Here is a 17,915-nt window from a genome sequence, read left to right on the forward strand (position 1 = left end):
TCCTGTCCTCCGCTCCTGTCCTGTAGGGACCTATCCCAATTTCTATTGCTGTGCAATATAGAAATTTAATTTTTTTTAATGAATTTACTTCAGTGGAGTTCATGCCCCTTTATTTGTTTTATGTGAATGCTCTTGTGTATGAGTTTATTGGCAGGAATGATCACAAAAATGGCAAATTTTAGGTGAACATTGCAGGGTATGCACAGAAAGGGAAATGCCAACATTCATACTAGAAACCTGATTCTAAGAGTTAAACTAGTCAAGTCCTGGAACAGAAATATGTCATATGCTCTATGTTTTCAATCAAAACCACTTGGATTGCAGATACCAAATAAACCACTTGCAAACAAGCTACAGAGAAAAAAATATTTGCAGAAATTATTCTATGAATAATTTGGAACAACAGATAAATGAGACAAAACTTCAATCTGTTTGCAGAGATTTAAACAGAAAAAGAGGTGAAACTGGTTGAATAAATTGCTTGGTACAAATGATTTTCCCAGCTGCAGTCTGTGCTTACCTCAAATGTGCAATAGAATCTATTGCAATGGACTTTTATGTGTAATGCGACTGGGAACTGAAAACAGATTCCTCTTAAACAATAGGAACGCAAGTGTTAGAAAAGCAATTTTGGGACTTCCTTGTAACTGATGGCATCATACTAATTTATAGCAAAGTGCTATAAAGTGTAGCCTCACCAGCCCCATGACTGCTGGAGTGTTGCTGTGACTTGCTTAAATCAAATTAATGCCGGAATAGGACTTCTCAGTCTTCAAGAGGACTGAAATTGCATTATTGAGACTTAATATGGTACTTAGCAATGAAATGTGCTGGTCTTGTCCCCGTTGTGGGTTGTCAATGAAAGAGAATATTGTATTGACAGCAACGGGAGACAATCCTTTAACTTAAGCAGTAAAGTTATTGCTAATGGATACAATGCTGTCTAGGTCAAGTGAAGGGCAGAATCTTCACAGACTGAACTTGTATATATAGTGGTAATACACAGACCACAAATGTTCAGCAAGGACACTGATGGTGGGCTGTTAAGAGACTTTCATGCCATGCCAGAACATACAGATATGTAGTCCCCTTTCAGTTTATTACAACTAGAACCGACACTTTAGTGTTGTTGATGTTGTTTAGATTAGGACTGATAATGTGATATTCCTGTTGGAGTATTTAATTCTAGGGCTTCCCTGGAACTGGATGAGGGACAGTCAGATCATGGCTCGATCCTGCAAACCCTTACTCACCTGGATAGGTCCTAGAGATACGAGCAGTTCCAGTACACTGAGGAGGCTGGCCAGACAGTTTACTGTGGAAGAGACGGGGAACACCCACTAGATGGGGTGAGCTCAGAACGTCTCCCCAAAGTGCTTGTGGATGAGAAGGGATTGGGTTCTTGGGGGAGACTTTGCTGCTCTCCACTTTACTCATTGCAGTCATAGATGGGAGAGTAGGTATTTCATAGTGTTGGCTGACTCTGGTGGAAAGTGGGAAGAAGGAAGGGGACCACTTTATTGTCTCCCCTTCTGTCAGCCAATGAAACTCTTCTCTTCACTGGGGGAGACAACACCCCCACCCAAAGTCATTTCTAATGAAGCCATGGCTAATATGGCAGTGGAGAGGCATCTCAGATTACATTTACAGCCCTTAGGGATTCCATGCATTGTCTCTGTGGATGCTCTCAAACATCCCTCCCATGCGCTGGATGCCAGTACCACTCCTTGGGCACTGAGCATGGTGAGCTGCAGAGCTCCCTCTGCACTGCATCTGCTGAGCAGTTGCATCACAATTTGGCCCAATGACAGAGCATATATAGAGCAAAATCCAGACCTTTACTGCACTCCAAAGGGAATTGATACCCAGACTTCAGAAAACAGGTGCCATATATTCCCAGTTAAACTGCATTGACATCACTGAGCAAGCAGGAAGCCCCCACACGCTAGCCAACTGTAGCTTTCAACAGGTCTTCAAAAAGGTAACCTCAAGAAGTGCATATTGCAACCAAAGAATATGGAGGTCATAAAAGCCTGGATAATTGTGGGCATGCCTGCAATACAGAGAAGTGGTTGAAGTTATTTAGCCAATGCAGATGAAAAGGGGTACTTTTAACTATTGACACTACATGGTCCACCACTGCCAATATCAGCAAACCTAATGGTCAGTGGTACTGAAGGTTGCTTAGTGATCTAAAATAGCCCAGAGGAGACAATCAATTGGTTAAACTAGTGCAGTCTACATGTCAGATTGAGATTAAAAATAGTTTAAAAGGTGTCAAAATTGCTCCACTACAATCTTCTCAGTAACCTGGCTCAAATGAGGAAGATTAGAAATACAGCAGTAGTTGGCAAAACTGATATGAAGGGACAGCTTCTTAAACATGAACCTAACAGTCACTTGTGAAAAAGTGGATCCTTGGCAATGATTTCTTTCAGGAAGGAAATCTTAACCAGTAGTATACCCAATACCTCCTTCAGAGGAAGCCATACGGAGTCTGAGTCTACTAGCTCATAGGTTTCAGGCCAAGAAACCAGCACATCTAGCACCAAGAATCAGATTCTCAGCCTTTCACTGCTCCTAAGTGGGCAGCTGAGGAGGCTGGGTATGCTAGCTCTATGTCATTCCAAAGATCCCCTCGCATAAGGAGTATATTGGGGCTATGCAGGGGGTTTGTGGTTGGGATATGCTGTGCTCTAACAGACTTTGAGGGCATAGTGGCCTCTAGGGAACCTTTTACTAGCCAGAACAACTTGGAGCAGCCTGAGGCTACTCTTAGGCCTGGTCTATACTTAAACCATAGGCTGACATAGCTATGGTGCTCAGAGGGGTGAAAAATCCACACCCCTGAGTGCTATACCTACCTAAATCCTGGTGTAGATGCAGGTAGGTTGACAGAAGACTGCTTCCATTGACCTAGTTACTGTTGCTTGGAGAAGTGGTGTTCCTACAGTGACAGAACACCCCCCCCTTCCATCACTGTAGGCTACGCTGCATCTACACTATAGGATTATGCCAACATTGCTATGCTGCTATAGTCCTTGTAGCATAGACATGGCCTTAGTAATGCTGGGAGCATATTCAGGCCTGAATATCTACCCAGGATTAGGTGAGAGGACCAGAAAAGTGGCAAGTGCTCCAGTGTATCTGAAGATTTATCTCTCAGCACGTGTAACCTGTCAAAACTCAGAGATGATGTACTTCCCTCACCCCCGTCCCCACCCAAAAGGATTTGCTACCACAGAGACAGCCAATCCAATAAAATCTGATCATTCTTGTCTGCAAAGTAGATAGAAAAAGTCTTGCAGTGAGAATCACCTGGTTCTGTTTTTGGGCAAGGATAACCTGGGTTCCCTAGATTGTCCTCCACCCAAAATAGTTCTACTAGTCAGGACTTTGTGGACTCTATGGAGTAGGTATGAAAGTTTTCTTTGCCTTCACCACAGCCATGGCCCTTTTCTGTCATTTGCATACTACTACACTTGAAATGGTAAACTAATTTCAAATATTTAAAGTGTGTTTTTCCATTTAAACATATTTAAAAACACAAAAATCGCTGAGGCATATCACTGTCTCAGAAATTTCTCCATATGGCCTGCCCAGCAGTCTAACTAGAAAGTTTAGATAAAGGGAACTTAAAGTAATATAAACTATCATAAAGCAGGATCACATAAGAGTTCTTATACTTGCTTACTTAGCTGTTCTACCTCGTATTGTTTGAGACCTGATATATTATTTGTCACACAGTACACTGGGTTTTAGTTAAGTGCCTAGTTAATTGCATTCATGGTTAGATGCTGTACAATGCAAGAAGAATACAAATTAGAACCATCAAAAATTCTAGATTTCACTCTAATATGGACAAATCTCCTTAGCAACATATTATTTTCTTAATGAGTACTCCCAGCAATGTCACTTTTCCTTTTAGAGTGTCACAAAAGAACAGTTTGGCGGAGGAGAAAAGAATGAAGCAGGATAATGAAGGATAATTCTTGCCTGATCCAAATTAAGAATGAGAAGACACTTTGACAGGGAAAGAAACAGTAAGATTAAAGTTACATTAAAGAGTATAATTAATATTTCTTTAAAAATAATTAAAGAATATAATGGTTTTAATAAAGCAAAACCACCTTCACCCTCACTACTCTGAGCTGTTGAATGGAATGGTCTCCTGAACACTCCACTGCGTCTGATATCTTTTCCAAAAAGTGATGAGCGAATGATCAGCCAGCTCAGTGACTTGACGGACCAAACATTCCAGGATGATTTATATATTTCCTAATGCACTCACTTTCAGTGTGCTGAATGCTTGCAATTTGCATATATTTATAAGGTAAAAGTCCCTTCTCTGAAGTGCCAGGGGGTTAATACATAGGGCTGCATTTCATCCATTGTGAATCCATGGTTTCGTCACACGTCTCCAAACACTGTGCACACAAGTTGTAGTGTATTAAAATATATCCTTTTCCTGGGGTTTGGTTTTATTGACAAAAGGAGCTCTCAATGAAACATAAAATCCAGCCCAAGCGATCTCTCTAGATTGGACTGCTTACAACAAGACTAACGCAGGATTTCTCAGCACCCTCCCCCATATTCTCTCCTTCAGTAGAGCCACTCCCACCACTCTTCTATTAAGTGAATTATGAGTTACTTGCAACAGAGATAGGTTCAACAGAAGTTATTTAACATTGTCCAGCAGATCATCACTTTCTATCAAGTTGAGGTTTTGCTACAACAGCTGCCTATCAGTTGCACTTGTGTTTGCCTGCTTAGCACCAGATCTGTAAGCAGTCCATGGTGTTACACGAGCCATGGAGAGGAACAAAAAAGTGCTTTTAGAAAAGCGATAGAAGATATCTGAGAAGACCACAGAAGTTTTATCTTTCACTCTACAAGTTTCCATACCCAGAACACGTCTCAAATTGACCTGGATGGTTCAGAGGATGAGTAAAGACATAAAATTGAGACTGTCATCTGCAGGGTCCATATATTCCCCTCCCCTCATGTAGATTTGTGAACTGTGCTGCTCAGCCATATTCTTCCCTTAGAAAGGCGAGGCAGTGATACTACACAATAGATATGGCTTCACAATAGAAGACCTGCAGACCCTTCCCCAAAGGTTTTTGTAATTCTCTTAGACCCATACCTCCAGCCATGCAACAGTGTGTCCCTCTATAATGACCCCTCTAATAGAGGTAACAAAGTCTGCAAGTGGAAACTTTCAGTAACATTAACTTCCATGAGTTTCTAACAGAGCCCAATTCTGCAGGATCTCTTGCACACTGCTGTATAAATGGGAGGGGGATGGGACACAGGTGAGCCAGGGGGAAGAGCAAGCAAATGCAGTGCTAGTGGATCTTACGCTACATAGATCTACCAGCTATTGCCCCCTCCAGAGAGGCATTCAGAGAGCAGTGGCCACAGTTTCCACACACTAAACCAAAATACCTATGATCAGACAGGTTACTTTTATGACACCTGTTAAAGGGAATGACTGTTTTCTTCAATAAGGTTATCTTTTTAAAAGATTTCCATAGTAAGGGGGAAAATCAAACAGATTTTTCTGAAGAAAAGACTCTTGTTGCAAATGCTAATAGTGCTATCTTTATGCAACAACTATCCTATTGACACATTTCTGAGATTGAACTATGCACCAAATAGAACCTTAGTTTATGTATCCAGATGTGCAATGGCTAATCCTGTAGTCCTCACTCAGGCAAAAGTTCCACTGAACTGAATAGGAAGTGGTCTGAAAAAGGTCTGCAAGATAATCCCACCTGGTGAAATTCCTTCCCCACAATGATACAGATTGAATTTTCTGACTTTTTTCAGCCTGTCCAAAAGGAAGGTTCACCCTGTTAATGAGGTATTCCTTCTCTATATCAAGAAGTGATTATGTTTTAGCCAGAGGATATCATGCCACCTGTGACCAAACCTCTAGCTTCCAATTATCCCTGCCAAACTGCACAAAATAAAAACAGTACTGAACACCACTTTTAGTGATGCAATTTATGGTATAATACATCTGTAAATAATTCTTACGTCACTGAGAAAAAGGGTGAAATGGTTAAAAACACTTAGATTACAAAAATGGAACTGGGGCAGGGCCATCCTTACCCATATGCAAAGCACCAAATTTCCTGGTGCCCTGCACAGCCGCATCCTGCTCCAGCCCCTGCTCCGGCTCCGGCTCTTCCCCAGGCCCCTGCCCCAGACCCACCTCTTCCTGCCCCTGCTCCACCCCAGCCCCGCCCCCACTCTTCTGAAGACTGCAACCAGACCCAACCCTGCACTCACCGTGTGGTAAGTGGAGGGACCCGGCCCCAGCCTGCTCCACTCCCCTGGCTTCCAGCCACGCCGCTGGCCAGTGCTGGGGGGTGGTTCCTTCCCGGTGGAGGCCTGGGGGCTGCGAAGGGCACCAAAACAGCTAGGGATGGCCCTGAACTGGGGCATAATGCTATGTCAACAGAACCTCTAGATGGGGGTGACCAACCTGAGCCTGAGAAGGAGCCAGAATTTACCAATGAACATTGCCAAAGAGCCACAGTAATCTGTCAGCAGCCCCCATCTGCTACCCCCCTCTAGCCCCGAGCACCTCCCGCCCACTAGCAGCCCCATCAATCAGTCCCTCCCCTTCCCTCCCCATGCCTCCCGCCCACCGCAATCAACTGTTTTGCAGTGTGCAGGAGGTTCTGGTGGGGAGGGGGGAGGAGCGAGGGCATGGCAGGCTCGGGGGAAGGCACCAGGGCCTTGGGGGAAGGGGTGGAATGGTGGCAGGACCTGAAGCAGAGCATGGGGTTGAGCAGTGAGCATCCCACAGCTCACTGGAAAGTTAGCATCTGTAGTTCCAGCCCCAGAGTCATCACCTATGCAAGGAGCTGCATACTAACCTCTGAAGAGCCGCATGCGGCTCCGGAGCCACAGGTTGGCCACCCCTGCTCTAGATATTGCAAGTCAGCCCCTGATCTCAGTTAGACCAGTGTGAATCCAGAGTAATTCAGTTGAAACCAACGTAACTTTAGCCAATGTCATGTTAGCAAATCTTGCCTATTTTTGTCTTTAAAAAACAGAACACCAATAGTGATGTCAAAGTAAATAAATGTTATAACAATGGTGGAATATCGTGTTAATGTTTTTTGTTTTTTTTTGCCAGTCTCATAGATAGGTTGCATTGAAACAAGGTCTACTGTTCCATTCTGTTGCTTTCATTATATATTTTTTAAAGGTATGTTAACAAATCTTATTTTTAGGGATTCATAACTTAGTTAATTTCATTTACATTTGCTTGGAATGTTGCATGAGAAATGTAATGTATGAGTATGGGCATTTTTTCCAAAGGGCCCTATCTGCAAACCATATGGAGGTAAAACTCCACGTTCACTTCCTGGGTGAGAGGGGACAGTGCCTGTAAAGCCTGCAAACCCTCAGAAATATTTTGGTTTGTAGCTTTAAAACTCTTTTTGGCTCATGTAGTCAAAGATGCAGTAGACAATCCTATAGTTCGTACTCAGGCAAAAGTCCTACTGGATTGAATGGGAGGCAATAAGAAAAGCAAACTAAAAAAAATTTTTTTACAAAAATGTCGGGTGTTAATCTGTAGAGAATGATGCTGTTATTGAAAACCATTTTTAAATTGTCAAGTTATTAAAGCTTGGCAACAGGTGTGCTTGTATCTACATCCACTCTGTGAACATCATAATTAAGAAATGGCATTTTAGTCATTACACCATCATCATACAACTCTGCATGTACTTGCATGCCCAAAATGATAGACTTGTTTTAAAACCAGAGGGTGTGTAAAAGGGGCAGACAGGATCTCTCTGTAAGTCTTTATGAATGCATGAATTCTGGAAGCTATTGGCAGAGTATCAAGTCTAATGGACCTGATCCAGTAGGTGAATGAAGCATTTGATACTCTTGCACTACATTGTATCCTGTCCAAAAGGGCCATTATGGTAGCAGAAGAAGTGTCTCATATATTCTATTAATGTACCATGTGAAATAATTGCTCCGTTGGGTCTGAGAGAGACCTAAGTATAATTCACTGGCAATAGCAGGGTTAAAACATATTATTTGGTAATCTTTTAATTCAACTATTCAGAAAATGAAATTTAATACAATAAATGATTAAAACAACATCAATAAGAATTGTATTTTTACTGAAAAAAAATCAAGGGAATTCAAATGAAAGATTTTCAATCCATTCTCAGTGTCCTGACTCCTGGGGCAAATTCTACCCTCAGTGGCACCTGTTCAAGGCCACTGAACTCAGCCCCATTGAGTTAAATGGGCTGCATGCGTGTAACTGAAGACATTTTGTAAGATTTGCTTCTGAGATCCCTATAATGCCTAAGCTAATAGTGGTATCTCAAATTAAAATATACGCCTGAAACGTAAGTTTCTTGGTGTTTGTCAGCTTTAGTTCGCACACTACTATTATTTTAGCATATTTCTGTATTTCTTATACTGTTTTTTGGGTCAGCATAAAAGTACTGGATAACTCTACTCTCAGTCTGGATCAGAACACTTCAACAGTAAACAATATCAGTGTGGCCACAGACCATGGCTATATATTTGTACACTATTATTAGTATTATTAATTCTTATGATGATGATGATTTGCTTTATAGTGCCCAAAATATACTTAGGGATTTAAAAGAAATATATAAAAAGACAAGGCCCCTGCAACAAAGGTCTTACAGTCTAATATTAGAGATGATGTGATGAAAAGAGAACAAACAGTCAATGTGGGGGAAGGAGGACAAGGGTTACAATTATATGGTGGCTCAGTTTGAGCAGATGCACATTTTGGGATTGTTTAATGAACAATGAAATCTTGTTATTTTAATGAACTCACTCACTTCTTGAAGGTGCTCTCACAGAAGTGTGTTTGAAAGAGTGAGATAAAGGATGAGAGTTTGGTGGATGGGATGAGGTTACAAACACGTGTGTGGGGGGAGTGGTATGGAAGATGGTATAGACATAAGTGTGGGAGAAGGAAATTCAGGAAAGGCGGCTTCAAGGCTAGCATTATTTGCAGAGTAGAGGGAGGTAGGATGAATTCAGTAGGAGACTGTCAGAGATATACGCAGGGCCAGATGTAGAGCCTTGAATATGATGAAAACTACTTTGACCTTGATATGCAAGCCAGTCCATGGAGTGAGTCAAAGATGGGAGAGGTGGTAACATGGCTTGTAAGATGGCTAAGGAAGATGTCAGGGTTTTGGACATGCTGGAGGAAAGCAATGTGGATATCAAGTCAGCTGGTGAGAAGTGGGTTACAGGAGACAAGGTGGAAGAGAGTATAAAGGAATAAATTTGTTAGTCTCTAAGGTGCCACAAGTACTCCTTTTCTTTTTGCGAATACAGACTAACACAGCTGCTACTCTGAAACAAGAGATTGAGACATTGGACAGATAGGAAGGTGAGGGAATTTTAGATATGTTGTGGAGGGAGCAATGGCAGGATTTTATCCTAGCCTGGATGTAAAGAGAAAAAGGAGAAGGAAGCGCTGAAATTTATCTTTGCATTGCAAACCTGGGAATTGCTTTGTTGTTGACAGTAATGGAGACTGGTTGAGCAGACAAGGATTTAGGAGGGAAAATTACAAGATGGCTTTGGTAATCCTTAGTTGGAGCTGTCAGCAAACCATCCTAGATGAAATGTTAGTGAATGCAGGAGAAAGCAGGCAATTCTATTTCCTCTCTCACTAGCCTCACAAGACTCTCTCACTAGCAAGAAGGTTCAATTTCCAACCATAGTTAATGGCACCTATGAAAACAAATTAGATGTTTTAGGCAGGTGAGGTCACTTCCTTAGGTTTTAGGCCACCAAGCTGACAAATGGTTTGGATATTATCATAGAAAATACCTTAAATAAAAATGGATAGCCATGGAGTGGCAGATGTGATTTATGGCAACTCCTTTATCTTTTGTGAGGAAATCATATTTCCTCAAACAAAACTTATTGGGTTTGTCATGGAATTGACAGACATGCATGATTCTGAGACATGATTTGTTTCTATGTACAACTGGATTACTACACTCCTGAATGAAAGATATTGTTTGTGACTCCAAGCCCACAGGGTTAGTCTAATACAGCTGGGTGTTCAACAAGACAGGATTGTGAATGCAGGATAAGGGACTATGGTGCTGCCAACATTTCATACATGTGAATGGTACATGTGCCCTGTACCACTTATGGCTCTAAGTTAGCAATGCTCTGGTTATGGCTGGGGAAATATTTACATTCTAGGCACCTGATTTCAAATATTTATAACCTGAATAAAGTGTACCCTTGGACTGAAATTTCTCATGTTTCTTTTCAGCCTTAAATTATTTAGGTAGAAAGTTTAGTAAATCAGAAATTGCCAAATGGGATTTTAAGTGTTAAGAAACACATCAGGTTCTTTTTTGTACTCAGATAACTCAAAACCAATAAACTTTTAAAACTCTGAACTTTACCCCTAGTTCTCAATGAGATGTGTATTTGCGGCTAGAAGGAATCATTGTGACTATCTAATCTTTTGTAAGACAGGTCATAGAATGCCACCCAGTAATTCCTGCATCAAGCCAGATCCCATCTGGGCCTTACAGAGGTGCACAGTCTCGGGAGGGTGCAAGGAACTTTTCCCACGCTCAGTGTGTGACCCTTATAACATAGGAACTGCTTCCTGACAGGGGGCAGGAAGAATGGTGATGAGGTGGAGCAGAGCTGGCCCTTGGACTGCTGCACAAGGGGCTGTAAGTTGCATCTCATTATGGGGCATAGCTTCTGAGAACCTGAGGAGGCGTTTTGGACCACATCCTGTGGTCAGCTAAGGCTGGGTTGTGCTGCTCTGGTGGAGCAATGTAACCTTAGCATCCTAAAATGCCAACAATCCCTCACTACCAGGAGCTCCTTAGAACCACAGACAGCTGGCTTAAGAGAAAGCAACCCTGAAACTGCTCTGATTTACACTGCAGACTTGGGGGAAGCAAGGATAGCTTTATGCCACCTTCTCAGCTGTTCTGAGAATACCTTGGTCATAGCTTAGAATCCAGGCCCCTGCTTTTCTGAGGCAGAATGTCTCCCGATGCTCCCTTAGGAATGGCACAGCTCTACACTTTCCTAGACATGGGACTGTTCTTACAAGACACAATTTTTTAACAAGCCGCTGTGCAGTATTTGTATGTGCCAGTGGTTCTCAACCTGCAGGCTGTGTGCGGCCCAGTTAGCACACAGCGGCAGCCCAGCTGTGTGCTAAAGCCTGCACAGCCCCACCCGGCGGGGTCTGGGGTCCATTGAAGGAGGGCACTGGGAAAGAAGGATTTTCCTCATTAGGTAAATTCCCATAAAGGAAAGGGAAAAAAAATCCTGACCTGTTACGGTTGTCCAACCAAAATGGAGCATATAATACACTTGATGCCACTCTTCTGAAAGCATACTAGAGAAGCTGGGGAGAGCCATGATGTATTTCTCTGAATATCATGTTGATAAGTTTAGCGAGGTTTTGGTCTATGAGTAGAGTGTGCATACAATATTATTAGCTATTGAATTTCACCTGGTATTTTGGGAACCATTCTTCCTTATCTCCATTCCACAATCAATATCCAAAAGGAGAGACTCCCCCCACCCCCTGCAACAAAAACCATTGCATTCAGAGAAGACTGGACGTCCTCACATAAATGTTGATTTAAGACTTCAAACAAGAGTGACAGGAAGAATGCCCATGGATTTATTAAATAAAAGAGAAGCTATGTTTAAACATTAAGGCTAGGACACATGAGGAGCGCAGCTCCCAGTGCTGGTCCACTGTCTACACTGCTGCTTTACAGAGCTGAAACGTGCTGTGCTCGGGGTGTGTGTGTTTTTTCACAATCCTGAGAACGTTGCAGCGCTGTAAATTGCCAGTGTAGACAAGCCCTCCGTGACAACCAAACACCACAATTCTCATAACTTCACATGCATTAATTATATATATATGAATAGAGAAAGGACTTTCAGCAAATTGTAACCTTTCCTCTGATACCTTACAAGGCTTGCTTTATATGCAAAGGTAAGTCTTCACTCGTAATGTTAAAGCACTGTCGCAGCAGTGCCTTAACATGGCCGTGCAGTCGTAGCACCAGCTACTAGGAGAGCTCTCTCCCAGCGCTCTGAATACCCACCTCCACGCGGGGAGTAGCTCCCAGCGCTGGTGCACTGTCTACGCTGACCCTTTACAACGCTGAAACTTGCAGTGCTCAGGGGGGTGTTTTTTACACCCCTGAGCGAGAAAGTTTCAGTGCTTTCAAGTGCCAGTATAGACAAGCCCTCATATCAGAATTATATACAGATGAGGAATACGGGGGGTTGCAGGGTGCTCTCCCAAGGCAAAGAACGTCACAATAGATACTACCTGTAGGCCCTGAGGATGTCACATGGGCCGCAGCTGTGTGCTGCTTGGGTGGCAGGTTGAGAACCACTGATATAAATACACCTACTATGTTATACTGTCGGAAGTTACCTATCAGCCTTGAGTGATTATAGGCATATAATGGGTGAAAAGGGTGAAATGAGTTAGTACTTATGTGTACACATTTCAGATTGTAAACTATATCTCTAGTCTATCTGGTAAATAGGTATATTTTGATTTAAAATACCATAACTGTCTTGAGAAAGTCTTGTAGACTTTCTGCAAGTTAAAATCTCTCGCTTTATATAATATTGTAATGATTCACAGCATCATTATATTAATATGGTTATTTGTATTTAACTGGTTATAGGGCATGTACTATTGTCAATTCCTATTATGAATAATTTGAATATATTGCAATTGAAAAGAAAAATGCACAAAAAAGGCCCAATTTGCAACAAGGTCTGAAGATTTAAAGACCCTCCTCAAACACACACACCAGCTTTTTAACAACAAGAATGCAAAAAGCAAATCAGCAAGTCTCTTTATGTGCACTACTGTAACACAAAAAAGGTTGAATAGAATTTTAATTGTAAAGGAGTACAATATTAATGCATGTTAATGGAAACCACAATTTAAATTCTGACAAATTAACCTCACTCCCCAACACATATTTCAGCTTGAAGCAAATGTGTTTGGTTGTATTACTATAAACTGCTGAAAAAGAGACTTTAGATGGAAATGTGGCCAGATCTTTAACCACAGCAAAACACAGTGGGATAAATTCTGTTTGCAGTTTACATACACAGGACACCACTGGTGAACTTACATACAATTGCTCAAAACACGCCTTAATTTACCAGCAGGACCTAGGAAGGGCAGACAGTCACTTTAAGGTGGGTTCACTCATTCCTTTTGGAAAGATCTCAGAGGATTTCAACAGGCAATTTTTTTCCTCTGAGAATTCTCACTTATGGAGTCTCAGAGGGGTTAATCTTGTCAGCTCTCTTTTTCCATGTGTACATTTTGTAAAGCCACAGGGAGAAGACTATGAGATATTATAGGCTACTGTGTCATCAATATGCTGACGATTCTCAGTTATGTCTCTCTCTTACAGTCTGGAGAGAGAGAGTTGTTTCCATGATCCCCTTCCAGACATCAAATAAGCACATGCTTAAATCCCACTAAAATTAAGCATATGCTTAACTACTGTCATGTTGTCTGAAGATAGGTACTTTATACAAACTATTTGGTTTACGTTTAGTCCCGAAAACATGGATGTGATGCTTGGAAAACCATTCCTGAGAACTTTCAGGGACTATGACTGCATCCTTAGTTTTGCACACCTATCTGCCAGTTGCCAAATTGGCTTACAGTGTTGGGCTCTATCTATCCATCCATCCCAATAGCATCTGAGTGACTGATATGAAAATAAGCAGGTGGTTCATTGCTGGTATGTTCTCTCCCACCTTTGTCTTATGGTAGTGAAGATAATTTGTCCCAGCGATTAGTGTGTTTATGTTTTATACTGAGGGAAATCTAGGGCATCAAGATGGGTTTTTTGATCTTATTGGAGTCACACCAGCTCCTAGATAGAAGTGATGGTTGGAAATAATAAACAATAATAATACCTAGCTCTTATACAGCACTTTTCATTAGTAGTCTCAAAGTGCGTTACAAAGGGAAATAAGTATTATAATCCCCACGTTGCCCACTCAATCTTAATTTTGGCAATTCCTATCTTTTGACAGCTTGACTTTTCAACCTAAACATTTTTAATGCAGTTTTTTTTAAGGTAATTTCCTAGGTTTTTAAACAGTAAACTAGGAAAAAAACAAAACACCAGACATTCCACCATGTGGAACCATACTGACTCATACATGGTTGGTTCATCAGCAAGATTGGGACATTTAAGGATATCCACAGCACAGACCTCTGCCACTTGAACTAACAGAGTAGTTAATGTGGGCCAACCAGTAAAGGGAGACAAAGCACGTATTTTCCGTATGGGTTTCACAGATGCCTGCCGAGCGACAGCACAGAAATGTTGAAACTCAGGAACCCTGGGTTCGGTTCTCTATTCTTTGGGGAGTGTATCTAGTGGTTACAGACCCTTCTGTCCCTGGCTCCTCCAGCCTGTTCTTGTCCCAGTCTCCCCCTCCACCACCCCTTTGTCTCCTTGTCCCAGCCCCTTCTCTCTTCAGCTCCCCATCTCAGTCTCTTCTCCTCCCCCTTGTCCTAGTCTTCCTTCTCTCTACCCTCCAGAACCAGCTCCTCACCTCTCTGCATTTCACTCCTCTGCTTCCTCCTCCTCCTCACTGCCTGGGCACCAGTGGGGCGTGAGGGGACTGAGAAAATGGAGACACAGTCTCCCTGCGCCTGGTTCCTGTGCACGGCGCCACAGCTGCCCCTGGCTGCCATGAGGAGCAATTGCAGGGAAAGTCATAATCAGCCTTGCAGTCCTGAGATGGAGCATGCTCAGCAGAGGTGGAATCTTCAGAGAATTTAGCTGCACAACTAACAAGTCTCTACTGAGCTTGAATGTGAACTGAGATTTTCAGAGGCTCATAACATGGCCAAATTTGGGCAGAATTTCACGAGACTGGCAAAACACACATCCCTGACACAGATGACCACCTGCTAAATTTAAAGTCCCTGCATAGAAGCACCAGAGCATGTCAACAAAATGGCTGTAAGCAATTTTTAACATGGAAAAAAGCAAACAATCTATTTTCCCCTAACCTTGTTCTGAGAAATGGCTGGAATGTTTTTGTTGAAATTTTCAAAAAAGTCAGCCTGAGGCAGACATCTGGTATGGAAAATTGCAGCCCAAATGGTTAGAATTTGGCAAAGATAAGCAACGGAAAACAGGATCTTATAATGGAAAATGTTGAGCAACCTTAACTTTAGGGATTGCTACAAAATTACTCTAAACTATTGATATGTACTCCCAAACTTTAACTCCATTTTAGCATAATTTTTGTCTGGGAATTAATAGAAGGTAGAAAATTGTCCCAGTCTCCCTATAATAAATAAGAGCTACATGTTCCTTTTTTTTGGCCAGAAAAAAAAATGGAAAGGTACATATGCATAATTATCACATTTTTATTATGCCTAAGTTGCTGTGTATCATGCCATTCAATCTGCAGGAAAAACAAGTTATAAGAAACCATCCATGATGTGGCTTTGAAAATCCATTATAGTGGTTTAAAAGTCACAGTTCATGTGCTGGGGAAGATGCATAGCATTATACATCTTTATATGTGCCTGCAAATGGAGCTGAAGCACAAGGCATATGTCCACATGGACCATTTCTGACTTCTTTGCGGTAGTCTAACATGTAGCCTATAAATATCTATCATTTGCAAGTTGCTTTTTTATGCTTGGAAATCCACTGTCATGATTACTGTATGTATATTACGCCACACTAAGCTGCAGATGTCTGCCAATAGCATGTTACTGCTGGAACATCATTTACAATGGGTAGGTACAGCAACACTTCAGAAAGTGTGTAAAGACCACACGAGAATTTCCTGAACCTTGTACAGTTAGATCCCACAGCACTCCATAGCAACAATGCTGGGAGGGCTGAAGTCACAGTCTCCAGGGTGCCAGTGCTGTGTATCTCTCTGTATGTATGAAACTGCTGCTGGTGTGTACCAGTGCCTATGGTGACCCTGTATCACTACTAGCAGTTCCTTGTAATGGCTTCCTATATGACTTCTTGGGCCCTGTCCCCTGCTTCCTGAGATATTATGTGGAATGAGGGACCTCAGGAAGATATGAAATGGCTTACTCTGCACAGTCCTGATGTGGTCTAAACTTCTTCTGCACCTCTTTACGTAGAAGGTTATGATACAGCCATATTCTCTGTGGTAAATTACCTTGTTCTTTCAGGGTACCAGTGTGGTACTTTGGCTTTTCTCTTCTGTCTCCTCTCACATTTCATCAAACACCACTCCCATTTTGGGAGTTTGCAGATATTCTACATGGAACCATTTCTGTAATGTAATTTGATAGCATAACCAGTAAGAGATTTTGGGCTTTCACTTGGGGGTTTAAGGTAGGATTTGTGTTAAGTTCCAATGTTTTTCTCACCTGGTGCCATGCAAACAAAGGGAGCAGAAGTCCCCTTGTCATTAATGTACACAATTGACCTTTTACTACCTGACAGATGCATTCAATTTCACATAGCCTGGAGGAAGGTCTAGAAATGCCATTTCCCATTGTGCTAACTTACCTCAGGTTGCTATTCCTATGCATTTAATAAATTCAGATTTGCTCCTTGGTGTTACATGCAAACAGAGGGCATTTAGAAGGATATGACTTTCAACAAAGCAACTATTATGACACTTTGGCAAAAAAGGCAAACACTTTTTTTTTTTAAATATTGAGTAAACCTTTGCACATAGACTATGTAAACCAGTCTACTGGGACTTTAGGGTTTTTTTACTCAATACTTCCGAGGTCTTTTCATGCAAGGTTTAAATGAGAGATACTACAGTGATATACACCTTAGAATTACTTAAGATAGTTTAATATGTATTAATTTTAAATATCAGGTAATTTGTTTCTTACAAAAGAAGACAATTTCAGCTTTATACAAAGCATCTGCTGCTTTTGCTCACAGCTGCTAAAGAAAGTTGAGCTTTCATGTCACCATTTCTTTATATTTCCTAGCTCAATATTCTCAAGTCTCTCTCAGTGAAGTGAAATTGGTGGGTTAATTATTTCATTTAAGAGTAACAATTTCTATATTCACCTCATAGACTCATCAGCGCCTAGGCTACAATTAGCTAATGAGGGTACTGAAATCCTGAAAGATGAATATTACATTATTTCCTGTGTCTTAAATCTTGACACTGTGATTATACTCAGAATACCCCATACCACTTCAAGTTCCAATCCTTAATTGACAATCATCATCTCTACTGCCAAATCTACCTCTGTACATGGTTCTTTTATATACAATCTCCCATCTTTTCCTGTTTACATCAAAGACCACACACGTTTCGAGTACCTGACAGGCTGCACACATGTACTGCTATAATTTCATTCCACTTCCCACAATAGAACACTACTAGCTAATTATTTAGACTGACCTTGCAGGATCCGGTCCTATCTGTCATCACTGGGAGTTGTTTTCATTCAGAAAGCTCTTTCAACTTCTATTAAATACATTTACTTGCAAAGCAAATAAGTAGCAATGCCGAAAAATAATTCTATTTATGAGCCCAGTACAAATACAATACAGGCATTTAACTGTATTGCAAACTTCTACAGACTGCCTTGTCAATGACCTTCCTATTGATCCTGTTTGGCATTAAAAGCAAATTCACCTTCCTACTATTCCAACCCTCCTAGCAACTCAATCCAGACTACCCTTGGTTGCCACAGTTAACCACATTTCTGACAGAGTTTAAAAACAAACAAACAAAACAAAACAAACACACACAACCCCTTCCCCCCCCCCACTTTCTAGTGAAGGTTGAATTTGAGAGCAACAAACACATTTTACATAAAACCAAACAGTAACTTA

The 17,915-nt window shown here is 41.5% G+C and overlaps 1 protein-coding gene across 6 annotated transcripts in view; it reads right to left on the bottom strand.

Moving 5' to 3' along the window:
• The window catches only part of RNF182 (ring finger protein 182), a 238,260-nt gene that overhangs the window by 12,614 nt on the left and 207,731 nt on the right, over positions 1–17,915 (bottom strand). The gene's annotated exons all lie outside the window — the stretch shown is intronic.

This window comes from Lepidochelys kempii, chromosome 2 (genome assembly GCF_965140265.1).
Source record: "Lepidochelys kempii isolate rLepKem1 chromosome 2, rLepKem1.hap2, whole genome shotgun sequence".
NCBI lineage: Eukaryota > Metazoa > Chordata > Testudines > Cheloniidae > Lepidochelys > Lepidochelys kempii.